At 54.4% G+C, this 27,098-nt stretch overlaps 1 long non-coding RNA gene across 1 annotated transcript; it reads right to left on the bottom strand.

Annotated features, from left to right (window-relative positions):
• Nucleotides 1-1,988: 1,988 nt before the first annotated feature.
• Nucleotides 1,989-26,412, bottom strand: LOC120384307. The gene is made up of 3 exons (XR_005588745.1): nucleotides 26,300-26,412; nucleotides 18,222-18,327; nucleotides 1,989-4,051 (listed from the first exon to the last, which is right to left on the bottom strand). It is a non-coding gene; the product is annotated as an uncharacterized LOC120384307 (long non-coding RNA).
• Between the last annotated feature and the right edge of the window lie 686 nt (nucleotides 26,413-27,098).

The following is a 27,098-nucleotide window of genomic DNA, read 5'->3' as shown; positions in this document are numbered from 1 at the left end:
TCTCCAGCCCAATTAAGACCTTATTGTTTGACAAAGCCGATACTTTTTCCCCCTGGCTGAGGTGACAGCTGCACTCCAGTGATGAGCCCCAAGAAGGGTATGTCAGGGAAGGTGGGAGCTTCCAGCTCTCTAAGCCGATTGTGGAGCTGCTTCCCCTGCCTAATGACGTGGTGTGCTCCATTGTGCCTGCGCATTAGTGATGATGGGTACAGCTGCACCCATGCGGCTTTGTACATTCAGCTTGTAGAACTCCATACAGTGCTGACCTCGTTCTTCTGGTAGGGACCAATGAGGCTCTGGTACCATTTCAGAGCCCAGCTGCACTGTAAAAATAAACCTGTTAGGGGCTCCATTTACAACCCTGTTGCCCCTTAGCTTCCTGGTTTCATATTGTAGACTAGATGGGACACAATGGTCTCCTCAAACCATACTACAGCTGGACAAAGCAAGGCTGTAGCATAATTTGGTAACATGGTGAGGGCCCATCTACGCTGCAGAACCCAACCACTGGGTCTCTGGGATTGTTATTTTATAATATAGGAGCGCCCACGGAAATAAATTAGCGGGTGCCAGCTTCCCACCCCGAACGCCTCCTCCCTGCCGGCAGCCCCACTGAGCAACTTCTCCCCTTCCCTCCCTCCCAGTGCCTCCTACCCACTGTAGGTCAGCTGTTCCACAGTGTGCAGGAGGCACTGGGCGGGAGCGGAGACAGGGTGCGCTATGGGGAGGGGGCAGGAAGAGGTGGGGTAGGGTTGGGAGCTTGGGGAAAGGGGTGGAGTGGGGGCAGGGGTAGAGCAAGGGCAGGAAGAGGTGGGGTGGGGCTTGGGGGAAGGGGTGGAGTGGGGATGGGGCCTGGGACAGAGGGGGGGGGTCAAGTACCCCCGGGTTGAGAGGAAGTCGGCACCGATGCTGGTGGAGACTGCCACCCTGCCCTCTTCCCAGGGCATTCTGCCGGTGCCTGGCATGGCACTGCCTGCCAGCGGCCACATGAGTACACCATAGGGTTCTGAGGCTGCAGTGGCACAGCATGAAAGCAAATCCACACTGCCACAAAGGAGGTTCGGGGGGAGAGGACATTAAAGGATGGGAAGTCAGAAGGGTGAATTAGCTGGCAAGGGACTGCTGGATTCTGAGGCGTTCAGTACGCATGGAGGCCAGTAAATTCTGCTCTCTGTTCCCAGGGCAGATCCTGAATCTGACCGTCTGCTCTCACTCCATGGGCTCATTTCCAGCTGACACCAGTGGAGAGTTCGGCACATAGAGGAAGAGCAGAACAGCCAAGACAAGCACCATTGTGATGCTCCAAGTGAGAACTGTTCCCCAGGGTGAGGTTAAATGCCCTTGGAGGCGCCAGTGTGCACAAAAGGGAAGGACTTGGTGGCACACCTGTGTCTCTCATGTTTTCTGTCTCAGCGCAGACAGTTCTGTTGCCTCGCTCCATTTTGGAGTCTCTATAGCTCTGCCCCGGGCAACCCTTAGGAAGGAAACAAGTGTCCCTTTCGTCATCAGCCACATTACTTTCAGCTTCCCATGTGAAGACAAGACAGGGCCACTTTTGTGATGGCTGCCATTTTGGCTGATGCCAGGGATTGAACAAAGGACCCCAGCGCATGAGTTGCCAGGGCTTGAGCTAAAGAGCCAGGCTGGCACGCTGGGCACTGTAACAGACTCCCCCTGCTGTGGATCAGGCACAGAGGAGACACGTTGAACCATGACTCTATCGCCACATGCCCTGCGCTCAGCCAGGGAAGTCGGGGGGGGGGGGAGGGATTGGAGCTGTGCACCCATTTGATAACACAACCGTCTTCGGTCACTGAGTGTAATTGTTTCAGATTTGGGACCAGGTCCACACCTGAGCCTGGGATGCTGCTTCGATGAGGCAAGACACAACATGCCAGAGCAAGGGGGAGTGCCAGGGTCTTCAACACAGACAATCCGACAGAGGCCGTCAGGCAAAGAGATCTTTATTTGTAACAAAACAACAAGTCCTTATAAATCACTTCTAGCCCTTTTTAAAATAGTGCCAAGACAGTCCACTTTAAAACATGCCCCTTCACCCTCATGACATGGTTAGGATCCCACCAGTGCATGAGACGAGCCTGCATTGGTGGCATAGACTGGGATAGAAGCCCCTACCCCTAGAGGCAGCAGACTCTGCCCCTTGGTGAATTCAGTCCCTTTGTCAGGCTGGGGCATTCTCAGGTTGTTCTCCTCGCTATATCTCACAGCGACTCTGCCACGGTAGCTCACAGTTCTGCGCATCTGCTCCCCTCCCCACACTGCATGCCCATGTGTTGGCGAGGAAAGGGCGAAGGATACGCATGCGTCATCAGCGCCCAAGCCAGCTGCGAAGGGCTGCCCAGCTGCACCGGGACTCTCCATGCCTCGCTCTCTCTGCTGGGAGGGGAGGGATTCCATGCCCCCGCCCCTCAGAGATCCTGGATCAGGCTGGCCTGCCAGGGGGTTGTGGGAGATCACTCCAGGCACAAACCGCAGTCGGCAGCATCCCAATCTAGCCACTTCCAGCAGCAAAGAAAGTGCTGCCTGGGCCAGCAGATGCAGATGGGGAGAGTCCCAGTAGCCCAAATCCTCTAGGTAACCTCTACACAAAGCAGCTCCCTCCTTCCACCACTCTGTGAAGCTCAGATGGGCTCTTCCTTGGTCTACTGGTATCTATCCGCACAGAGCAGCAGGGCACATGCTCAGGTCATGCTGAAAAAAGTGGTCACGGAAGCAAGGTTGCCACACACTGAAACTGATGGCAGGCTTGTATTCCCATCAGAGGCTTGCATCTGCCCCTCCTCAAATAGATCCAAACCTCCCGACCCCACCGTGAACCTAGCTGGGATTCCCCCACCTTTGGCCACCTGGGTTTGGTACATCAGAAATGCCAGAGCATGAACTTGGTACAAAAAACATTGTGACACTCCCGTCGTCTCTGGGTCTATGCAGCTGAAGTCCTGGGACAACCCACGTTCAGGTGACGGCTGGGGCTGAGGTCAGGTTTTCCTGGTCCTTCCCGTGAACACGGCGCTCTGGTCAGATGTCGCCATGTCAAGCACTGTAGTGCTCATCTCCCGGCCACCAGGAGAGGGCTGGCACCCGGCCTCTCTGAGCCGATGGCGGTGATCTGTCCCTTCCATCCCGGCTCATGCTCCTTTCCTAGATCGGGAGCCACCAGCCTTGCCTATGGGTTGCAGCACAGTGGTCGCCTGCTGCTAAAAATGTTCAGCATCTTCCCCGGTGCGCTCTGGCACTTGAAGTGGAACCATTCCACCCTGCCAGCCTGCGGGATGGTGAGCCCAGCCAAAACTTGGGCCGCTCGGCTTCCATCAGGGCGGGACGCGACACATATCCCACTGCCTCACTGAGGGCATGGAGGCTCCATGAGAACAACCCGGAGCCGTGGAAAGGATCTCGGTGACCAGGGCAGAGAATGCTCCTGCCGCCTGCCCCTTGATTTAGCTTCAGCCCCAGCCAAGCCCTTTTATGGTGATTTAAATGGCCAAGGGGAGGCTGCCGGCTGGGCCTGCGCCGGAAAAGCCACCTCCAAATCACTGTGCCGCAGCATTGCAGCCGTCTCCCCCGCCCCAGCCGTCAGTCTGCTCCATCGCTCCCAGAGAGGAGCTGCCTGGCTAATTACTTAACAGGCCACAGCTTGCTGGAGTTCGGAACAGTGTGACAGTCCCAGTAGTGAGGTGTATGCAGATCCATTAATAAATCTTTAATAAACCTGGTTAAAGGGAGGGGGAGGAACGGGGGAAAGACACGGCACAGATGGGTTCCCGTGCAAGCTGTTCACGGGGCCTGCGAACCAGCGCCGGCTCTTTCATGCACTCTCCGGCCCTCGCCTCGCGCTCTGCGCTGCTCCTAGTCTCACAGCATCTGGCTCAGCAGTTGTGCGGCGGATCTTCACCTGGCCGCCTGGCGTCTCTGGACAGCGTCATGCCCGTGGGGGTAGGAGGTGTGATGATAATGGCCGGGACTCTCAGGTGTTTGCTGTTCACCACGGGTGTCTGGCTGCTCCCGCTGCTCACACATGATTTAAAGCCTGAGAGAACAAGATGAGAAAGAGAGAGAGAGAGTCAGGGCCATCTGGGGGAGCCCAGCTCGCTGGGAGATGAACTGTGGGGGGGGGAGGGGCAGGGCTGGGCAGGGACAGGAGACGATGGAGAATTTCCTGATCCTCTGCACATGTCTAGGGCCCTTCCTCGCAGGAGATCCAATTAACGTTATTTCTTTGCACTGCAGTAACACACAGAGGCCTCCATCATAGATGATCCCACCCGCAGCTGTGCTAGGGGCTGTACAAATGCAGCGAGAGGTGCATACAGTGGTATAGCTATCCCCAGGGGGCGGCTCCAGGCCCCAGTACGCCAAGCGCGTGCTTGGGGCAGCATGCCGCGTGGGGCGCTCTGCCGGTCTCCGGGAGGGCGGCAGGCGGCTCAGGTGGACCTCCTGCAGGCGTGCCTGCGGAGGGTCCGCTGGTCCTGTGGCTCCGGTGGAACCTCCTGCAGGCATGCCTGTGGGAGGTGCACCAAAGCCGCACGGACCCTCCACTGGAGCCGCCTGCCGCCCTCCCGGCGCCCGGCAGAGCGCCCCCCCGCGGCATGCCGCCGTGCTTGGGGCGGTGAAATGTCTAGAGCCGCCCCTGGCTATCCCTGCATGGGAAGGCACCTTTGTACTGGTCTAACTGGGTCCACACTAGGGGGTTGTGCCAGTCTAACCAGCTCGGTAAAAGAAAGTCACCCCCCCGGTACAAACGCCCCGTGTAGACCAGGCTTTAGTGCCCCCATCCCTTCTTTAATTAAGCCTTGCGCTAGGGATGGGCCCACTCCTGGTGAGGGGGAGGGAGCAGAGGCACGGGGGAGTTTGCGGAAACTCTCCCTCCCCAGCTTGTAGTGCAAGCGACTGTTTTGCCAGGGATGGTTCTGAAACCAAAGCACAGCAGCCGCTCTCTGTTGGAAGCCAAGCCCGCCCCGCGCTCACCACCCCGATTCGCCTTTGAGAGTAATTCCTGCCCTAACTGATTTGTAACACAGTAGTACCAAGGGCCAATCTGACAGCAGGACCCCACTGGGCTGAGCATCCCACCCCGCACCCAGAGCCCCTGCCCTGAACATCTTACATACACGAGACAAAGTGGGGACAGGAACCAGAGGCCCAGATGCACAAGGTCACCCAGCAAGGCAGGGACAGAGCTGGGAATAGAATCCAGATCTCCTGGCTCCCAATCCAGTGCACTCCCCATTGGATTAAGATGACCAGCTTCTAAAGCAGCATTTCTCAAATGCGGCCAACAGGGCCACACGCTCCTGGGTGGTGATTGGGGGGTGGGAAGTAGCAGCTCCTCCGCAGGGGCTGCCAGCAGGGGTTGGGCCCTGCTCCCTGGTGGAGACACAAATGCCAGAGGAGCAGGCAGCTGGTGTGAGTTCCCCACCTTCCTGGGGACAGTGGGGCTCGGACTTCCAGCGTCTGCCCTGGGGCGGCAGGCTGGGGCCCCCAGCTGTGGGGCAGGGGGCTCTGGGCATGTGGGGGGTAGGCTCCAGCTTCGGGTGCTGGCCCCACGCTTACTACCCTCGACATCGCCGCTGGCCCCGCCGCCTCCCCCAGCACCCCATCCATTCCCCCATGGCTCCTGTCCTTCGCTGCCTCCCCACCCACCTCCCCATCCAGGGCTTAATCTGTCCCCCAGCTTGCTGGGGCTGAGTAAGTCAGCTGTGAAAAGTGATATGTGTATGTTTGTTATCACTTTTCAGTGCCTCCCAGCTCCTTAGCAAACTTACTGGCTAGCAAGTCTCGAAATAAATAAATAAATAAAAATGCAACCAAAAAAGCAAAAGAAACAAACAACAACAAAAGACAAGAACATGCAAAGCACCTTATTTGTGTTTCTATTCTGTTTAGGTCCAGTTGTGAGAACCACTGTAAGTGACCCAAGGGACAAGTGGCAAACTCTCACAAAAGCCCAGACATATTTTGCCAGGAAATAATGAAACAAACCCCTGGGGAAGGTGAGTTTGGTTTTCAGTGTACAGCTCATCATTTCTATGTGGCTTCTAAATTTGGTCAAACCTACTCACAATTGCCCTGCTGCACTCCACCCCATCTCTGCAACACTTGACACATCAATGAGTTTGCACAAGTGTCACCCTATCTGGCCTTTTCGCTAATCATTATTCATTAGTGTCTGAAAAGCCCTTTGAAATCCTCCAGGGAAAGGTGCCAGGAAAGTGCAAAGTATTTTTATTAACATTTCGTTCTCTGTGAGGACACAGAACAACATTAAGAATTGGCCACCAGGAGTTGAAGTAGCACGAACAGGAGCTAAATGCCAGCCAGACCTCCCAAAGCTGGAAGTCTTCTGGAATCTGGCTCTAATCACTTCTGATCATCTTATTGTTGAAATAAATGCCCAATCCTTTATTAATCCCCTTGGACTCTTGGCTTCAGTGTTATCCTGCAGCAGTGAGTTCCACAGGTTGTGTATTACTTTATCTGACTGCTCTCCTTGTCCTTGTCTTAGAAAGGAGGATACATAGAAGCACCCAACTGACTGTGACGGGACTAGCCAAAATTTTAGATACCTCAATCGTATCCCCACTAATTCATCTCCTCCCCAAACTAAGCAGTCTCTGGTCTTTCAGCCTCTCTCATATGGAAGCCCCTGATAATTTTCATTGCCCTGCTCTGGGCTAGCAGTGGAGCGCAGTGAACCTGCTGTTTCCTGACGGCGTTGAGGATCAGTCCCTTGTGCCTGTCCCAGGGAGCACGTTGTGTCTGTCCCATGCTAGAGGTGAGGCAGCACATGCCGCACTCCCCAGGATGCCAGCAGGCCTGCTGTCTATAAGATTGATCCCCAGTTGAGTCCTTCAGGCTCTGCTGTGCACCCATCCCCAGCCCAAATGCTCCTCACGGCGCCACGCTGAACTCCTCTGTCACCGTAAAAGTGACCTATGATCAGATTCCAACCCCGGAAAAAAGCCCTGCTCCTGGTAACATGGCACGGAGAGGATGGAGCAGAAGCAAAGTGATTTATAAAGGACATGTCAGCAGTTTGCAACACAACCAGATTGGCAGCCAAAGACGTCTCAAGAGTGCCCTCTACTGGGCAGAAGTGGATTGTGCACACACCCCTGCGTGGGTGGATGGTGATTCAGTTTACATAGGCTCATGATCAGGAGATGTGTAATTAAGGCTTTTCCCAACCAGTTTGATTGCTGGACTGACCTACAAAGAGTATTTAAAAAGCTGCGTGTTGCAAGCTGTTCAATCAAGGCGAATAAGTCAGCGTGATGCTGAGAATAAGCCAGGGGCCCAGGAGTCGGAGAGCTGGGAAAGGGGGCTGCATCCGATGGAAACAGTTTACAAAATGGTATATTGTAAATTGTCTTTTGGGGTGGGGGGCAGGGAAGGATCAGTAACTAAAGCCCCTCCTTCCAGTACTTCCCTCTCCCCCCAAACTTTAACTCATCCTTACCCAGCAAGCAAAGGGGATTTTGCTTTGCTAAGTTGGCATCATTCTAAATTCCAGCCAAAGGGCAACTGGACAGAATTCTTATCAGAGCCCACCCATGTGGCTCCTTGCATGGCCAGAGAGGGTGCTGTGGAAAGAAGCCCCTCACTGGCTGCTCCCGCACAGACAGCAGCCGATAAGTCCTGGGCTCCAGCAGGGTGGTTTAGAGAAAAGAGACCGTTGTTCGCCCTGCGCTAGGCCACTGGGATCGGTGGCGGTTTCATTTGTAATATGCCGTTATGAGGGGAGGCAGCAGAAGGAGCTGCTATAGCATCACACCGGTTCTTTTTCTCCTTGTGCAAGCAGTGCACAGGTTTTGAAGACACACATGTGACGATACCTTTTTCCTCTACAAGCATTTGATCAATGAATGGCCCTCGTTCCTAGGGATGTTTTTAACAGAGGACACCTCTGACTTGAGGGTGCTGGGCACTTGGCAGGCAGCCCGAAGGGGAGTGCTAGTCCAGGGATGAGCACCTGGAAGGCAGAAGGGCCTGGGAAAGAAGCCCCATGGGTTTGGGGAGGGAACCAAGAGCAAGTGATGTCAGGGGACATGAGGCAAAGAGGTGGAGGGACCCATCGGCAAGGACTGGGGCAGGGAAATTATGGAGGTTTGATAGGGATTGAGCCCCAGGTGGGCTCCCTGAACCAGGAAGAGGCCGGAGATAGGAGCACTGAATTGCAGGGTGCAGCAGACTCGCTTCACCTCACTTTAGCCCCACTTGAGAAGCCTTGCTCCAGCCGTTCAAAGCGAACCCAGCTGCTTAGGAGCGGCTGTGAGAAAAGAGGTTGGGGGCAGACAGGTCAGCCGGCTGGGGCTGAGGGATCAGGAAGCAGGCAGACGCAGGCCTGCCCCAGTGCAACTAAAAACCAAGCTCCTCACACTTGTGCAAAGCCCTGACGTAGCTATGTAAGTATGACTGAAACTAGTGTAAGTGCCTGGATTAGGCGCGTGCGCCACTGTGGCTAGGCGGAGCTAAGTGGGGCAGGTTTCTAACGCAGACAAGGCCAAGGCAAAGCCTTGCTCTTTATATCTAGCAAGAAGGCAAACTCAAGACATCTAGTGTGGGCCTAGCCCTGCTCTCATTGGAATCCCACCACTTCCAACACAGCATCCTGAGGGAGCAACACCTCCCTGCGTCCCCTTGAGCGGCTGCCTCACCCCCCGGCGGGAAGAGTCTGTTAGCAAAATCATTGTAACCATAGCAGGCTTTGGGCCCGGCTGCTGCCTCAGTTTCCCCTCCCATCCCTCCCTCCAGGCTCACAGTCCTTTATAAGGACTTCCCACGCAGCAGGTCCCTCTCCCAGGCCTCTGCTTGAGAGATCTGGAGAGTTCTCACCCAGCCGCTTCCCAGCAGGCTCCAGCCCTAAATACCAGCTGTCTGAACTGATGTCCCAGGCCCTTTGCCCAGTTAGGGAGAGACCCTTCCAGTCACATGCTCCTCCCTGTCACATGACCCCAAGCTATCCTCCCCCTTACCTGTGGAGGTGAGCCAAGCCTGGCACAGGTGAGTCCCAGCCCTCGCCCTCTTAAAGAGCGAGCTCACCCTGGGGCACCCCCTGCCCTGAGTCCAGATATGCTTCATCTTTTTTTTTTTTTAATTAAGGGAAAAGCACTGCTTTGCCGGTGGGGCGGGGAGGGAGGGAGGGAGAGCGCGAGACAAACCGATTTCAACCCTCCTGAAGCAGGAAGGCAGACACTGATATTTTTAATCTCTTTTTAATTAAGGCTAAAGCCCCGTCTTACGCAAGAGACGGATTTTGTTTTGCCTGAAAGCTCGTCTGAGGGAAAATGAGAGGGTGGGAGGGGAGCGGGCTGTGTTTACTAGCTGGCATATTGTTTGCTGTTGGGCTTACGTGGAAGCAGGCAGGGAGCAGTGTCAGTTGGGTCATTAACGTTAGAGCGCCTTCCACTCACTGCCTGTCCATGGGTGAGGGCCCCACAGCAAGTACCTGCTATTCCGGGCAGAAGGGGCGCACACTAAGGGATGGCGTCAACCCAGTGACTCCAGCTCCGGAGGCGGCATGGGACCCTTGCTGGTCTGGTTTACGCGGCTAGGGTGTCCTTATGGAGAGAGGTGGCTAACAGCATGAAAAGGATCAGCTAACGTCTTCTGGGACCAGTGGATCTCATGGGCCAGCAGAGGGGAGGCTGGTCTAGTGGATAGGGCAGTAGCCTGGGACCTAGGGGATCTGAGGACAGTTCTCAGCACTGCCACTGACTAACCAGCTCCCCAGTCGTATAATGGGGAGAGCACTTCCCTGCCTTGCAGGGGGTGGGGTGGCTAAAACCCATCAGTGCAGAGCCAGTTCTTCACCAGGTTCATTTGCTCATCTATTATCCCCTCGCAGCACCTGCCTGCGTCTTTAGAAGCTGAACCCTTATGGGGCGGGAGCATCTCTTTGCCGAGTCTGTACAGCACCCAGCACCATGATGGGCTATAAATATTCACCACTACTGACAATAGTGAGACGTGTGCTCAGACACCACCATGCTATACAAATAGACAGACAGTGGGTGAAAGCCACAACAAAGGCTACATGCAGTAAGCCAGAGGAAACCTATGCAGAGGAGGTGGGGGCAGGGCATCTGCCCCACAAGAGAGGGTTAAATGGACCAGAAAATAAATCTTCAGGCAGGCGCACACTGAGGGGCTATTAACTCAGCAGCAGCGAAAGCAGCTCTTTTGCCGTCATAAATATTAAAGACATTTTTGGAAAACTTTTCTCCAAGGACCAGGGAAAGCTCTTACATTAGCCGTGTCCAGAGAGAGAGGGACCTTTCCCGCTAAGTAGCTGAAAGCCCTGCAGTTACGCTCTGTATTTCAGGTAATTGATGATCCGGTATTTACTGCTACCCTTAGCTAAACACACAGGCTGAGTTTGTCAACGGAACAGTTGTGGTTACAGGTCTGGGATGGATTTGGCAACACAACTTTTAGAGCATTTTCCTAAATACTCACAGCACCCTCAGTAAGAAAAGCCACGGCCAGTGTCATTTTTATTCCAGTTTCTATGAGGGGTTTTCTGGGCGGTCATGTATGTGTTTGGAGTGTGCTGGTGCATGTCATCATGTATGTACAGCATTTGGCACCATGGGCCCTGAGCCTTGCTTGTGGCCTTTAAGTACTGCTGCCCCACCAAGGATGCTCACATGTGTGTCAATACATGTTTGCATGTTTGTGTACACACTCAGTCATGTGTGCCTGTTTGGGTCTTCGTTCAGGTGTGTCCGCGCATGTGGTTTTGCACATGTGGGAGTTTGTCCTCGTATTCAGGTGGATGGTGCCTGCTCAGAGGCGTGTTTGCTTTTTTGGGTTTACTCCCTGCAAGGAGCAGCTGCTGCTGCTGGTCCCCAGATTGATGGGGATGGTTGAATTCTCAGCCCAGCGATGGCTCTTTCAAGGCCAAACCCTGGCAGTTACTAAATACTCCTTTCATCTACAATGGCATCACTGCACAGGTTAGCTAGGTCATGCCCATGTCGTTCTAGCAGCATAAAGCAGCTCCCCTCACCCTGCTCCTCGCTGTAAATAACCCAGCAGGGATAAAAAAAAGAGATCAAACCCAAGTCTTTCCACAGTACGCACCAAACACCTCACTTCCTGAGTCACAATAAACACAGCAAAGCAGAACTCACACAGGACGACCATACAGCCCCCTGGTATCCGTGGGAAGAGCTGCTAAGGTCTCTCTACCCACATCATGGAGTTTTCTGTTACTCAGGGTTTATCTCAGAAGTGAGATACTGGAGCATGGTGGGTGGAGGTAACCGCAGATAGCAGTTATCAGGAGAGAGAAATCTTTGCTGCCTCAGCGGATTGCCTATAGGTCTGTGAGTGAGAACATGCGTGGTTTGGTCTCCGACCCGGGCGCCTGCAGACACAGTTGTAATCGTGAAAGCTGGGAGAATTGCCAAAAGCAGTAACGCCCAATTCTGCTCCTGCTGAAGTCAACAGGCATTTTGGCACCAACATCAATGGGTGCAGAACCTGCCCCCCACTAGCAGGGCAGAGCAGAGCATTTGTACTAGGAGCTGGAGAAGCTACGGGCGAACGAGATTGGTGTGACTGTCTGGGAAAACAACTAACCGTGCGATCTGTTAGACTGGAACAGTCTCCCAGGGAGAGGGCGGAAGTCCCACCAGTGGAGACATTTCTGTGTAGACCAGACAATGCACTAGAAGATGCCAGTGCTGAACTGGAGGAGGTGGGCTAGATGTTCCAATGGGTCTTCGGTGTCCATGGTTCGCTGAACGTGGGGGCAGCTTCTCCCAGGGTTTGCAAAAGGGAGGTGGAAATTCCGCCGGGAGCGGCTCCCGATGGGAATCAAGGAGCGAGTGTGTGCTCTGGATCCATCGCGATTTCACCCAGGCTTTTCAGACAAGAAATGCCTGAAGCAGCAGCTGTCCCTCTTTAATTACTTGCCCTCCTTCCCCCTTGAGCTGAGAGAGCTGCATTAAAGGCAGATCTTGCTGACCGTCAGTCTCTGAGGCGCTGACCTGCAGCTCAAGCTATTTACTGCTCAGGCTGTGGCATTGGGTTGACTGCCTCTGCCCCAGAGCTGCAAAACACCCAGGAAACACAAATGGCCCCAGCCAGTGACCGAAAGGGCTGCTCGGCAGACAGACGGATGCCACTGCAGGATCAGCCTAGAGATGGAAGATCTATTGGGCACCATGCCCAGCTCTGCCCAGGGAGGGTTGGTCCTGCCAGTGCTATGTCCAGTCCCACTTTAAACTACTCAAAGCAATGGGGTTTCCATCCCTCCCTGCCTGAGGCTGTCCCATGGCCTTATCGAGCTCGGCTAGTTGCACATGTTCTTCTGATTCCACCTAAATTGGTTTCATCCCATAGCTTCTATGTAGGACCCCAAGCCTGTGAACTGCTGAGCATCCTGAACTCCTAGGGAAGCCAGTGGGTGGTTAGGAGCCCAGCCCCTTGCAAGATTGGAACTAATACCCTTTGGGAGCACTCTAAACATCTCCTTGGTTCATTCACTCCTGAGCCCCACCCTACCACATCTCTGCCCAAGATCCCCCTGTAACTTGAAGGACCGGGTTCCAATTCTAGTTACACCCAGGTAAACTCAGAGCCCCTCCAGCACTGGCGAAGTTACCCTGGATTGACAGTGGTGTCCAGGAGACCAGAATCTGGTGCCCAGCAACAAACCCTGAGCCAATGGCTTTTGAGATTCAAATGCCCCTACCCGCTGCGCTGCCTTGGCAAGTGCACTGGGTTCTTCTAGCCCAGCCACTCACACACCAGCCTGCAGCAGGAAGCTTCCCTTTCAGGGCGTGAGCTGGTTTCACTTCTGCTTTTCCCAGGCTGATCTTAAAGGAACCCAGGCAAAGAGGGACCTGTGCACCAAGCACATCCACCCTTTCAATAGCCGTCTCCCCGGCTGTAAAAGGGCAGCCAGGGACTAGCCATCAGGCCGGATGCAGGGCCCAATGGCAAGGATGCTGCACAGGACCTGGCTGCGTGGATGTACCAGGGTACTCTCTGGGCCGTCGATGCACCTTCTCAGGTCACATGATGCCCACAGTAAGTCCCCAGCCTGAGCCTTTGGGTTTAGTGGATGTGTCCCGATGGGTATAAAAAACGAGGCTCCAGCCGTGTCGCAGGCTGTGTGGGAGATGCCCAGCTATGAGCTGTCGGAGGGGCTCTAATGCACAGCTTAGTGTGCTACCAGTAGCACAGGGGGACTGTTTTTAAAGGACCCCTTATGCCGCTCCCGATACACGCACATTGGATGCAAGAGGAAAACCAAGACACTTTTCCAAGGATGACCTAGGGCTAACAGGACTCTGGCCCAGGGCTTCGAAACCTTGTGGCGCTCACATTACAGAATGGGAGGGGTGAGCAGCAGGGCACTGGGGCTTACGGAGTTGGCTGTGAGGCAAGGCTGCCATTGGGACTCCAGTACAGGCCTGTGGGTACCAGACGTAGCTACCATCTGCTGGCTCTTTGGCTTTCGTGGACTCGGGCCGGGCGCTTATGGGGCAAGTGTTCACCCTGCAAAAGCCATGGGCACAACAGACATTTCACTGGGTGTCTCAGTAGAAAGAACAAGAACTGGGGGAGCCAGAGCGCTCCTGTCCCACCCCCTGGATCTCATCCCCTCAGGGCAGGGTGGTGGTATGTTGCCTGGAGGAGCTTCGTAGGTCGCTATTCTCTTCATAGGCCTTATCTGAAGCCTTCTGATCCATGGGCTTTGGATCAGGGCCTCTCTGAAGGAGAGGAGGGCGTCTGCCTCCAGGGTCGCCATGGCAGCACCTTCCAGCCGAGCCCAAACCAAAAGCCACCCAAGGTGAAAGCTAAACTAGAAGCGCAGACGGGGAACTGTGCTCATCAGAGACCACCATGTGCCCATTTAAACCAGAGGAACCGTCTGAGTTCACAGCCAGCTCTTGGGAGACCTGGCTTCAGGTCCCGGCTGTGCCACATACCTTCCTGCATGACCTTGGGCAAGCCACAGAGCCTCTCTGTGCCTCGGTTCCCCAGCTGCCAAGATTGCGAGGTGCTCAGATACTGCGATCTTTCATGGGCCCCCCATCACTGATCGATCCGAACAGGGGGCAGTTGGAGCTGGGAATCTGGATTGGCCCATCCCTGGGACCCAACTGCGAAGATCCACTCCAGACCTGGATCCCACCTTCCCAAGGACTCTGAGCTACCGTGGTGGTGGGTGAGACGCTACTGTGGGGAAGGGGCGGGGTGTCTCCTCAGGGTTCTTGTCTCATGAGCAAACATTAGAGGGTTTCCCACCAGCAAAGCGGACGTGCCTCTGGCCCAGCGTTGGACAGCGCTGAGGTGGAACAGGCTCCATAGCCCATTCCGTTTAAAGTAGCTCGTCTCATTACGGTGAGAATGGGGAAGTCTGACTCCAGATCCAAGCTGTGGGACCTAGGGGTCCAGCTCTATAACCGGCCTGATCAGAAAACCATATGGGAACCCCTCAAACTCTGGGCAGGTTTAGATCCGGCTCTGACTCCACATCTGGGCTTTGTGGCTCGGCACCATTTGTACATTAAACATTCGCTGGGTTGAGGACTAGCTGTTCCGGGGGCAGAGGCCATGCTGGGTTACGTTGCATGGGGGCAGGTATGAGGCTGGCTGCAGGGAGCTGGATCACGTGGTATGGCCGTGCTGTTTGCCGGCAGCTTGACAAAACACCTTGTTTACCTGCATTGGCTCTAACGACGGGATAAATCACCCGTATGTTCAGTGTGGCATGGGGCAGCTTTTCCCTGCATCTTCCTGGGAGATAGTTTTCAAGCCCCATTCCCCAGAGCTTCTGCCCGAGGGAACTGGCACACGCTAGCTGTGCACGGAGCCCTCCTGGGACCGCGAGGCAGCGGCTTTCCAGGGCTCAGCCCTCGAGCTCTGCATTAGCACTGACAGCATTCCCTGGCACTGGGCATGTCCCTCGGCCCAGCAGCCGTAAAAGCTAATGGGTGATGCAATATTCAGCACTCGCCCACTGAGACAGCGGAGTGCATTAGAGCACTCGCTGCTGCTTTGCAAACAAGCTTCCCCAGAGTAGCCCCCATGCAGCTATTCATTCAGAGATAGTGGGGAGAGAGGCCTCCCCAACTCAGGCTCTGTGTCTTGGTGACCATCTCTGACCCAAGCAGGGCTGGACGGGTGCTCCATCTGAGCCCATGAGCACTGCCAGCACAGTCCCTCTGAGAGGTGCGCGTCTCCCACCCCTAGCAGCCGAGCTCCCTGCCTCTCTGGGGCTCCCGAGAGATGCTTCCTCCCGCTGGCCTGGGGTTCATTGTGGCCGTCTCTGAGGAGCTGTCTGAACAAACCCTCATCCCCACGTTCCATGTGGGAACTGGGAGCTGGCGAGAGGAGCCCCCAGCAGACTCGGCCACCTGGTGGACAAAGTGTGGGTGCTGGCTCCCCTCCCCTCGGTTTTGTCACAAAGCTCATCAGTCGAGGGGCGCAGCTGTGGCGTGCCACAGGCCCTGGGTTCAAGCTCTGGACAAGGCGCATTGCCCCTTCACAAAGAGCCCCCGTTTGTACAGACGCCCAGCCGGGGCAGGGGCTGCACAGGGGGGTCTGAGGAGGATCAGCGGGAAGTCGACCAGGTGGGCAGATGCCCTGGCAGCGAGATCAGTCCAACGGGGAACAATGTTCCAGGGGAAGGGATGGAAGCCCGATCCATGAATCACTTGGCACAGGGGCGGCTCTAGGCATTTTGCCGCCCCAAGCACGGCAGGCAGGCTGCCTGCGGGAGGTCCTCCGAAGCCGCGGGACCAGCGGACCCTCCGCAGGCAAGCCGCCAAAGGCAGCCTGCCTGCTGCCCCCGCGGTGACCGGCAGAGCGCCCCCCGCGGCTTGCCGCCCCAAGCATGCACTTGGCGTGCTGGGGCCTGGAGCCGCCCCTGACTTGGCAAATTAAAGCCTTTCCTGTAGGGAACAGTCCCACCCCAGCTGCAGTGTGGAGCTGCTGGGGCCGATCTCCCTGGCCCTTTCCATCCCCCAGGGGAGCAGTGAGTCACCACCTTTCCTTGGAAGCCATGGGGAGCGGCCATCTGCAGCCACAGGCTGAGCTCCTCCTCCTGGGTGGATTTGTCTGCAAAAGCAGAAGTGTGTGTGCCACAGCCTTGCCAGAGATATATCCCACCACAGCCGCGGGAGCTCCACATCCCCTTCCCCATTAAACCCACCGTCCTGTTGGCTGGCAAAGGGGGGCTCCGAGCCAGCCTGTGCATCAGTCCCTGGCCTCTCAGCCTGGCTGCCAGTTCCCCGGGACATGCGACAAGCACTGCGGGCTCTTGCCAGCTGTGGTTTTAGCAAGTCATAAACATAAATCACTAACGGCCTCCAGCTTTCCTTCAGCCTCCAACGCCCCCGGGTTATTGCAGCCATAAAACCCACCGTTGTGCCAGCTTTACAAACACCAGGCATCTGCTGCCCGTAGCAAAGGCCCATGCCTCTGCCCATAGTCACAGCTGGCCAGTTCCTGCATCACCAACCCGGAGTGGCCAAAAAATCACGAGGCAGCCCTCCCCCCTCCCCCCTCGCCCCCCCAAATCACGAGATTGGCTTAAATATTATGAGATTTTAAAGTAATCTGCTGGGGGGCTGGGGGAAGGTGAACTGGGCTCTGAACATTCCCAGGTCACATTTGCAAGCCAGGAAGGTGACAATTGTTATTTATTATTTGTGTTGCGGTAGCTCCAAGGAGCCCTAGTAATGGCCCGGGTGCCCGTTGTGCCAGGCGCTGCAGAAACACAGACAAAAAGACACTCCCTTGCCCCCAGAGAGCTCAAACTTACTATTTTTTTCCTATATTGAAAGCTGAGACCCTTCCCTAATCACAGGACTCTTAGCAAAAACACCAAATAGCGCAAGACTCAGGATCAAACCCCAAGAGCTGGCAGCATTGCCCTCCTACACTATTCAGCTCTGGTATCTTTCCCTCCCAGGCAGTCTTGCCTGTGTGGGACGTACCACTGTCCAGGTGGTCTGAACACAGGGCTGGGTCCTAGGAAATTCTGGGTTCTAATCCCCATGTGGCCACCGACTCCCCATGCACGTAGTGAAGGTCTCTGCCTCAGCTTCCCCTGCCTCTAAACTGAGAGCAACACTCACCCACTTCACAGGCTGCCCTCCCTCACACTGGGAAAATGCTGAGTACAATAATCATTGCTCACCACAGAGAGAGGCAGACACAGCTCTGGAGGGAAGTGGCTCCGAGGGCGGCTCTGGGTGAACCTCCTTGCTGCTCAGTTTGCAGCCAGGAGTGGCCTGGCTCTGTGTGAAGGAGGCAGGCTTGGGGCTATTGAGCTAGGAAACAATTTTGCTGGGTAGGAAACTGAGGCACAGGGCAATTACACATCAGATCCACACAGAGATTCTTTGCGTGGGATGGTTGTAACTGACCCTGAATTATGGAGACCATGTTTGCCAGCATGTAGCTGTACCCAGCATTCAATCTTCTTGGGGGAAGGAGACTAGGAGAATGTTTTCTTGTTCTTCATAAGGCCTGTTATCTCTACAGAACTGCCCTGCCCCCTTTGGATGATGACATGAGCTGATTGTTATTATTGATGTTTCAGTAGCACCTGGGAGCTCCAGCTGAGATTGGCGTCTCATTGTGCTAGGTGCTGTACTAGAACTTAGTAAGAGACAGGCCCTGCCTCGAAGAACTCACAATCTAAACAGGCTAGAGTAGGAGCATTTTTCCCATTTTACAGATGGGAAACTGAGGCACGGGTTAACTTGGCTGAGTCGGTAGCAGAGCTGGAAAGAACCCACATCGCCTCCCTCTCAGTTCAGTGCCTTAAGCACAAGACCTTGCCTCCTCTCTGAAGGGAGAGATGGAAAAGACGGAGGATCAGATCCTGTGTCATGGGAGTTCTGCCTTGGAGAAGGGGCAGCGTTGTGGAACCTGAGAGAGGCAATAGATGCTCAGCATGGCTACAAATTGTACATTGCTACCAACAGCCCTATCCAGCTTAAAGGAGATGTCCCCAGAACATTCCCAAGTGTGGATTCTGAGCCATAGTGGCTCTCAGGTAAATTACATTCTGCTAAATATTTTGAGGTTGCTGGAGATTTTTCTAGCCCAGTGGAAAAAACCCTTGAGGAACCAGGAACATTACATTGCACTCTGACTCTGCCCAACACAGCAAGTGGTGAGTGTGCTACAGGCCACACAGACATGCAAGGGCTGAAGTGCATTCTTACCTTTCAGGCAGGAGAACTTAAGTCCCATGTTTTCATCCTTTTAGCGTGGAGTGGCTCATAAATTAAACGCACAGCGCTCTGGATCTGCTCCTCTGCTTCACGACTGCTGCAAAGAGATGAACATTTCAGAAAGTGCCCAGACAGGAAGCTGCACTGGTAGGTTTCTCTTGTTTTGCATTTGAAAGGTTCTCTAAGGTGGCTCTGTCTAGCTGTGTGTATATATACACACATGTACAGTGTCGAACTGGGAAACAACAGGAAGCAGTGGTATTCATGACAGAAAAACCACTAACTGATGTCATGGCACCTGATGACTCAATTTTTGTTGTTTAGTTTAAAGAAGAACATTTAAACTTGGGGAAACTTTCAAACATAGGCTATTTGAGTGTGGATCAATTTGCACATATGCTTTTGCATCACCATTGAATCATGGTTAGAGAGAACTTTGCCACTCCCCTCTTCCTGTTATGTGATCCGGCCGAGTCCAGCACTGTATTCTGGTGTCCCAATTGCTTCCAGAGAAACAGATGATGAGACCACAATCAGAGGAATCTGACACACAGGAAATAAAGACGGGCCCACAGCTACAAAGTTTGGGTCTGGGGTTTTGGTTCAGACTCTTCTCCAAGAGGAAGACTTTGCACCCATGGAGTTCATAGTCTAAAGAACCACATTCTGCCTAGGTTATAGGTGCATACCTCCCACTGACTGATTGCAATACAAGCCTCTCATTTGGAGCTCAACTGGGCAGACCCTTGTGCCCAAAGAATCAGAGAAATTTAGGACTGGAAGGGACCTAAAGAAGTCACTAAGTCCAGCCCTCTGTTCTGAGGCGGGACCAAGTAAACTTAGACCATTCCTGACAGGTGTTTGTCTAACCTGTTCTTAAAAACCTCCAGTGATGGGGATTCCACAACCTCCCTTGGAAGCCTGTTCCAGTGCTTAACTACCCTTAGAGTTAGGTTTTTCCTGATATCTAACCTAAATCTCCCGTGCTGCAAATTAATCCAATTACTTCTTGTCCTACACTCCGTGGACATGGAGAACAATTGATCACCACCCTCTTTATAAAACCTTTTACATATTTTAAGATTGTTATCAGATCTCCTCCCCACCTTCTCTTCTCTAGACTAAACATACACCGGTCTTTCAACCTTTCCCCATAGCTCATGTTTTCTAAATCTCTTATACTCATCGCTCTCCTCTGGACTCTCTCCAATTTGTCCACCTCTTTCATAAAGTGCAGTGCCCAAAACTGGACACAGGACTTCAGCTGAGGCCTCCCCAATGCCGAGTAGAGCTGAACAATTATCTCTGGGGGTCTTACATACGACACTCCTGTTCGTACACCCCAGAATGACATGGAGCCCCATTAATTTCAATGGGGCTTTACATAGAGTGCATGGATCTGCTTGCCCAGAGCTCAGTGCAAGTTCAGGGCCTTAGCCAGGTGCAATGCAAAGAATTAAGGTGTGAGTGTGGGAGTGGGTGATACTGGGGGGGCAGGGGGAGCAGCACGGGCAGTGGGATATGAGCAAAGCAGGATTTTTAAGGAGGGAGGTAAAGGAAGTGGCTTGGAGGCGTCACTTGTGGCCAATGAGGTGGAGGTAGTTTAGAGAGTGGGGGTAGCATGGAAGAGGTATATAGCATAGGGTGGGAGAAAGAGAGAGACTGCAGTTGGAGGAATAGCTCCTGGGCCTGATTCTGATCTCAGCTGCACCAGGTTTACACCAGCTCAAGTTCACTGACTTCAGCCGAGCTACTCCTGATTTACAGGATCAGAATCAGGCTGCTTTGGAGTCTGGCAGCAGAAGAGGTTGGGCTGGAAGGAAAATGCTTGCCAAAAACCAGAGATCTTTACTAGCTGCACAGGGAACTCAGGACACACTGCCCGTTTCTCTGTGCATAAACATTCCCTGTTCCAGCTGTACTCCTGTTGGAACTCCCTCTTGCTACCACCTCCTAGTCTAATATCCAGTTCATCCCCCACCGCGGAATGACGTCCAGTCTTTAAAAGCAGCAAAGAGTCCTGTGGCACCTTATAGACTAACAGACGTTTTGGAGCATGAGCTTTCGTGGGTGAATCCCCACTTCGTCGGATGCATCCAGTCTTTGCGGTGCATTGACTCAGTGACCTAGCAGCAACTTTCCATCTCTGTTGGCTATGATCATATTTATCAAAGGAGCCTGATTCTGATCTCAGGAAATCAGGAGTAGCTCTGCTGAAGCCCTTGTCAGTAGCCGTGTTAACGGTACATTCAGCTAACACAGTATTGCATTTAATCATTAACTTCTGCTCAGCACCTCAGGGCTGCCATTCGGTAACAACAGGTAGTAAAATATTAATTTCACTTTATATGCAGCCAGATTTTCTGGCCTTAGAAATGGCTGCTGTGTGCCATGCCTCAGAGCATCCAAGTGGCACTCTGGCTAGCCCATGGCACAGCTTGGAAGGCATCTGTAAATTGTACCCTGCGCAAGGCAATGCCAATGGAACACATGGAAAAGCTGGTATGATTGACGGCTCTCGTGTTCCACGCTGAGACACCATTGATTTCCCTTCTTTAATACTTTACCAAAATCCACGTGCTTCGCTGCTCAGACAAGCACAAGACAAAACAATACCCCCAAACCTGCTTTGCTATCGCTGCTAGTGGCACAGCTACGGTGCTGAACCCATGCCGCTGTAGCACCATACTGGAGACGCTTCCTACATCGATGGTTCCATCCGTCAGTGTAGTTCATTCACCTCTCCAAGGGGCGGTATCCAGGTCGATGGAAGAATTCCTAGCTGTGTCTTCACTGAGGGTTCAATCGACCTAACTACAATGCTCAGGGCAAAACATTTTCACAGCCCTGGGGGATGTAGCTAAGTGGCTACACTTAATTTTTAAGGGTAGACCAGGCCTTAGTGAAGCGAGGCCTATGCTCAACATGAGGGCATTTCTCCGATGGTAACTTTTAAATGCCGCATTCAATCAATTTCAAAACATCAAGGAATATTCGAGGCATCAGTGGGCAGAATTCAATTGATTTGGGGGAAAATCATAAAGCCTGAAGTGGGGAGCAGGGGACGCACCGAGCCCTATGGCATCTGGTTAGGACACCGGTCAGCTGGAATTGTCTATAGATCAAAGACCTCTTTGATGGGAGTAATTAACACCCTCCAGCGTGGCAACATCCTCATTTGCGCTCTGCCCACCCTCCCAATGGCACTTGAAATGGGGACCCCCGGACATCTCTGAGACAGACAGAAAAGAAACAACTTAAATTAAGTGTGTGCGTCGGGCAGGGCACACATCGGGGGATTTAAGCTTGGCCATCAGAAGCAATGAAATGTGCGACCCTCTAGACATAGGTAGGTTAAAACAGGAGCAGTTGCAAGGGGAATGGGAGACACACGGAGCCCCCGCCATGTGGTGGAGTGAGGAATGGGGGGTGGGGGAAACACAGAGCCCTTGGCAGTGCGGAAAAGGGGCACTCAGAGTCCCAGGAATGAGGAAGGCTGTAGGAGGGTTGCAGGGAGTTCCTTTAACACAGGAGGATGTGAGAGTGAGAAAGCTGCTGGGGCGGGGACGGGGCTTAAAGAAGACAAGAAGCCCTTGGTGTGTGCAATGCGTTCAGCCTACAGAAACTATGAAATGTGTGACCCTTCAGTAATGTCTTGCTAAACAAGGCTGGATTTTTTTTCTTGCCAGGAGACGGATGTTCTTGCTAAGCTATGGCACTGGCCCCTTCTAAACAGCTTGTCTGTGTATTTATCGACATTATGTGATGGGATGATGCATTAACAGTACAAGTCTCATGTTTTTCTATAATGCCTTTCATCACAAGAGCTGTCAAAGCACTTAAACAGAAATTGTTCAACACTGAAATGCAGCCAGCTCTGGGGGGAATATGGCAGCTGTTTCCCAGTGTAGAGTAGCACCACACAACGAATTTGGACAGAAGGTGGCAAGAAATGCTAGGAAGTGTATTGCTGTATGCCAACACAAGGTTGAAATACACTCCATTTTGTATTTGCGAGGCGTATTCCCAACTGCACATTACTGAAATATTTATTTGCTGCTCTCTTTGATTTTGTCTACACTCAAAAAGTTTTGCAGGCATAGCTACACCTGCAAACCCTCCCAGTGGAGACGCAGTTTATATAGGCATAAAAGTGCTTCTGATGGAACCGCTCATACCTGTTCCCCAAGGGACATAAGCTATGCTGGGAAAAGCCCCCATATGCTGGTATAAAAGTGTGTCTATATTAGAGCTTGTACTGGCATAGCTTATCAGTAAAAAGCAATCACACCCCTAACCAAAACAGCTGTGTTGGTGTCCGTTTTAAGTGGAGACCAAGCCTTAGGGATCATAGGATAACACTGGAAGTGACAGGGCAAAAGCCTCAGCTGTTGTAAACGGAAGTAACCTCAGTAGCATTATTCCCATTTACACCATCTTGTCCTCCATCTCCCTCCAGCTGCTGGGACAGACTGTGCATTGCCTGTTCCCTCTAACCTTTCAAAGCCAGAGATCCTGCCAACCCAAGCCACATGTTGTCCTCGTCTTGTTAGGATTCACGTCACTGATAAACCAGTTTGTGGCTTGCTGATTAGGAGAGAGCTGTGTGGCAACAAGACGTGCTAGACTGGAGGCTGGGTACCGCGAGATTGGAAAGTGCTGAGTCAGTTGTGATTCTGCCCTGCCCTCGCCCTGGCACGTCTAGTGAAATGTTTCTTCCCTCAGCAGAGGATGCGTGCAGTTCTTTTCGGGTTACCCAAATGCCAGATACTTACACTGCGTATGTGTGTCACTGGATTTCTGCTCCCCTGCAACAGAGACACCCCCATCCAACACTCTGCCTGCCCTTGATTCTCTTTTAAAAACACACCAATCAACCTCTCTGTTACCTCCAGAGCTTAAATTCAGCTGGACCTGTCCGGAGCAGAGCTCCAGGAAATATTTTCAAACCCACAGGGTAGGAGCCCCGGCGCTCCCCACTCCATGGAGCTGAAGCCCCGAGCTCTGGTGCCCCACTGCTGAAGCCCAGAGCGCCGAATGGGGGAGGGTATGGGGTGGGGAGAGGGGGTGGCTCTGGAAAATACTCTATGAGAATTTAAGCCCTGGTTACCCCAGATCAAATCAAACAGCCCAGCAACAAGATGTAATGCAACCCCCCAGGATTATCACCTGCTTAACACCCATCTCCTCACTGGCAATTGGGGAGAGGCCAGCTGTGGAGGTTAACTCAGGCCAAGCAGCTAAAGCAGCCCCCATCCCCAGAGCATCAGAGCACCTCCGGATCAGCCCTGGAGGCAGGCCAGGACTGTTGTCCACAATTTACACCTGGGGAACTGGGATATGGAGAGACTAAAGGACTTAGCCCTGGTCTACACTCCACACTTATGTCATTACTTCGGGGTGTGGAAAACCCGCACCCCTAAGCGATGCAGTTAGACCGACCGAACACCCAGTGTAGACAGCGCTAGGTCGGCGGGAGGGCTTCTCCCCTCGCCATGGCTACCACCTTCTGGGGAGGTGAATTAACTACATGTCGGTAGTGTCTTTCCTAAGCGCTACGGCTGTGCAGCTGCAGCGCTGTAAGTGTAGACAAGCAAGAGATTGAAGCTGGGTCTCCTGAGTCCCACCCAAGCTCCGTAACCACCAGACCACACTGCCTCTTTAAAGGGCTGGTTCAGACCTAAGGAGGAAGGGAGTTCCAAAGGTCTGGGGACCTGATGGAGCCTGCCTGCCAGCCACACCCCCCTCTCTCATCCTAGTGGGGCTCCCGCTCAGGCTCCTCTGCTGACTGCAACTGTGGCAGCAAATGACAATGAGCAGAGGTGGCCTCACAGGCTTGGTGCCCAAACTTAGTGACCCTCTGAGTTGCATACAATAATCTTCAGAAGTTAGAGAGCCAAGCGTCCCTGCTGGGGCTCGGGGCTTCAGCCCTGCTCCTGCTGAAGCCCCGAGCCCCGGCACCCTGTCACAGGGCAGAAGCCCTGAGCTCCCCCCGCCCCAGTCTGGTAGATGGAGAATGGGAGGGGCATGGGGGGCTGGGCGAGCTGCACTTTAACCGTAAAAGAGCCACATGTGGCTTGTGAGCCGCAGTTTGGCCACCTCTGTTCTATACACGTCCAAGTTACACTGGGATAGCCACGTTGGGGACATGGCTGTGAACAAACCACGCCCCCGGCTGACATCGCTATGCCAACAACCCTCCTCCCCCAGTGTAGACGCAGCTATGTGGGCAAAAGAGTTCTTCCTGGGATGCGTCCCTCCCCCTGGCAAAATACTGCTTCTGTTGGTGCACGCTGCATCTACGCAAGGGGGCTGTGGTGACGTCAGCTCCCGAGTGTAGACACGGTCTTAGGTAGGCAGGTCCTCAGGCCCTTTGGAATTAATGGAGCTACACCTCCAGTGTGACACTACTCAGGGTGAGCAAGTATGTCAGAATCTGTGACTGCGCATTTCCCGTGTAGCCAAAATGCCCCTTCCCACTAGTGTTTGCAGTGCTGTAGCCGTGTCGGTCCCAGGGTATTAGAGAGACCAGGCGGGTGAGGTAACAGCTTTACTCCATGTGGCTTGGAAGCTCGTCTCTTTCACCAACAGAAGCTGATCCAATTAAAGATATGACCTTACCCACCTTAACAGGAATGTGACTAAATATCAGAATATTGCGGGAATTCCTGTTTCACAGGCAGAGGCAGGGCCGACGGGCGGGGGTGGGAGCTGGTACAAATTACCAGGGCCCGGCCGTCCGGAAGGGGGCCCGGGGCCTGGCTTCCCCGGCCCTGTTTAGCTGGTCTGCCCTTGCTGGGGGGCCCGAAAAAATGTTTTCACCAGGGCCTGAACCCGCTCTCAGCAGCCCTGGGCAGAGGAGCCTGTGCCCGCTACAGCAAGAGACAATCTGGCAGTTACCTAGAGCTGCCCCACTCTGTCTGTTACCCTGTGCTTAGATTGGAAGCTTTTTGGGGCAGTGAGCATCTGTTGCAGGGCATCTCAAACTGGGGGTTGGGATCCCTCAGGGGGTCACGAGGTTATGACATGGGGAGTTGTGAGCTGTCAGCCTCCACCCCAAATCCCGCTTTGCCTCCAGCATTTATAATGGGGTTAAAGTGTTTTTAATTTATAAGGGGGGGGGTCACACTCAGAGGCTTGCTGTGTGAAAAGGGTCAGTGGTACAAAACTTCGAGAACTACTGATCTATTGGCTCTGTGTCTGTACAGCCCCTAGCACGGTGGGGCCTGATCGGGCCCCCAGCCCCCTCGCAGAACAATGCTGCTGTAGCCAGGGCAGAACAGCCGCTCAGAAGAAGGGTGGATGAAGACCTTCCTGCATCAAGGTTTTTACAAGCCCCAGCAGGAAGGGTCTTCGAGGGCGGGGATTGTGTGGTGGCAGCCCCAGCCCCAGCCTGGAATGCATCTACATTGCAAACGAGCTCAGCCCCTGAAGCCTTCACACGCTTATTGCCCTGGTCAGGTGGAGAAAGACAAACGGACCCCCAACAACGGGCGGTGACTGACAGCGGGAGGAGGACCCCGGGGGCTCCGGAGTAAGGGAATCGCGTTCCGAGGCGCAGCCAATGGCAAGTTCCTCTACCTGCTACCGCCACCCTGGCTGCGCCCAGCGCAGCGCTGAAAATGCCGCCTGCCCAGCTCGCTGCGCGGAAAGGACAGGCTAGATGCCCGGGCTCTGACCCTGTGCCCAGCGCAGCGCTGAAAATGCCGCCTGCCCAGCTCGCTGCGCGGAAAGGACCGGCTGGATGCCCGGGCTCTGACCCTGCGCCCAGCGCAGCGCTGAAAATGCCGCCTGCCCAGCTCGCTGCGCGGAAAGGACCGGCTGGATGCCCGGGCTCTGCGCTCTGGAACAGAATCCAACCCCGGGGCCGTGCCAGTGTCTCCCGTCAGAGGGGCCGAGCCGGGAGCCGGCTCTGCCTTGATTTCCTGGGTGTGAGCGCTGCACCTCGCCCCCTGCCCTGCCCGGAGGAGCCAGAGACGGGAGCGGGGATTTCTGGAGGGATCCGGCCGGAGAAAGTTCCCAGGACGCCGGGGGAGGGCAGCCCGGGGGCTGGGGAAGGAGAAACTTACCGGCGCTTTGGTCTCTTCCCCGCCGCTCAGCCGCCGCCTCCAGCCCCGCAGCCGCAGCCCGGACCCGCTCCCGCACCCGCACCACGCGAGCCTGAGGAAGGCAGCAGCCGGGCGAGCCGGGGGTGGGGGGGGCGAGGGCGATTTGCATATCCCTGCCTGGTACCACCTTCCTGAGTCACCTCGCCAGCGGCGGGGAGGGTCCCTCTGCTCCCCCCCTTCACCTCGGGCTCTGCTCCCTCACTGGGGCTGCCTCTTCCCTTCGCTCCGCGGGGGCTGCACAGAAGCGGCCGGTGCGGGTGTCTCGGACACACCCCCACAGCAAACTGGGGGGCGGGGGAGGCGCCCTGGCAGACCGGGCAGGGAGGAGGGGGCGGGTAAGGGTGTGTGCAGCCCCTCTCCCACCTCCAGCCCTGATCCCGGCACATATTTCCGCCGCTGAGAAAACGCCTCTTCTCAATCCCGTGAAACCCGTCAAGTGCTGCTGGAAACTGCCAAGGCAGCTGTCTGAAGAGAGCCTTGAGAGAGCCGCCAGACTGGGTCAGAGCAAAGGTCCATCTAGCCCTGTGTCCTGTCTTCTGACAGTGGCCAATGCCAGAGGGAATGAACAGAACAGACCACCAAGTGATCCACCCCATCGCCCATTCCCAGCTTCTGGCAAACAGTTAAAGTGTCTCCATCCCTTTCAGGCCAACCTGTTTTATACTTCTAGGCAGGGTAAGGAGAGGGACTGGCCCAGGAGGGGACTTACCCCTAAGTCTGGGGTTTGTCCTGTTGTTAAGGCCACTTAGCTGGTGCCATG

This window comes from Mauremys reevesii, linkage group 16, assembly GCF_016161935.1.
Source record: "Mauremys reevesii isolate NIE-2019 linkage group 16, ASM1616193v1, whole genome shotgun sequence".
NCBI classification, from domain to species: Eukaryota; Metazoa; Chordata; order Testudines; family Geoemydidae; genus Mauremys; species Mauremys reevesii.
This window is presented reverse-complemented; position numbering and strand designations above follow the sequence as displayed.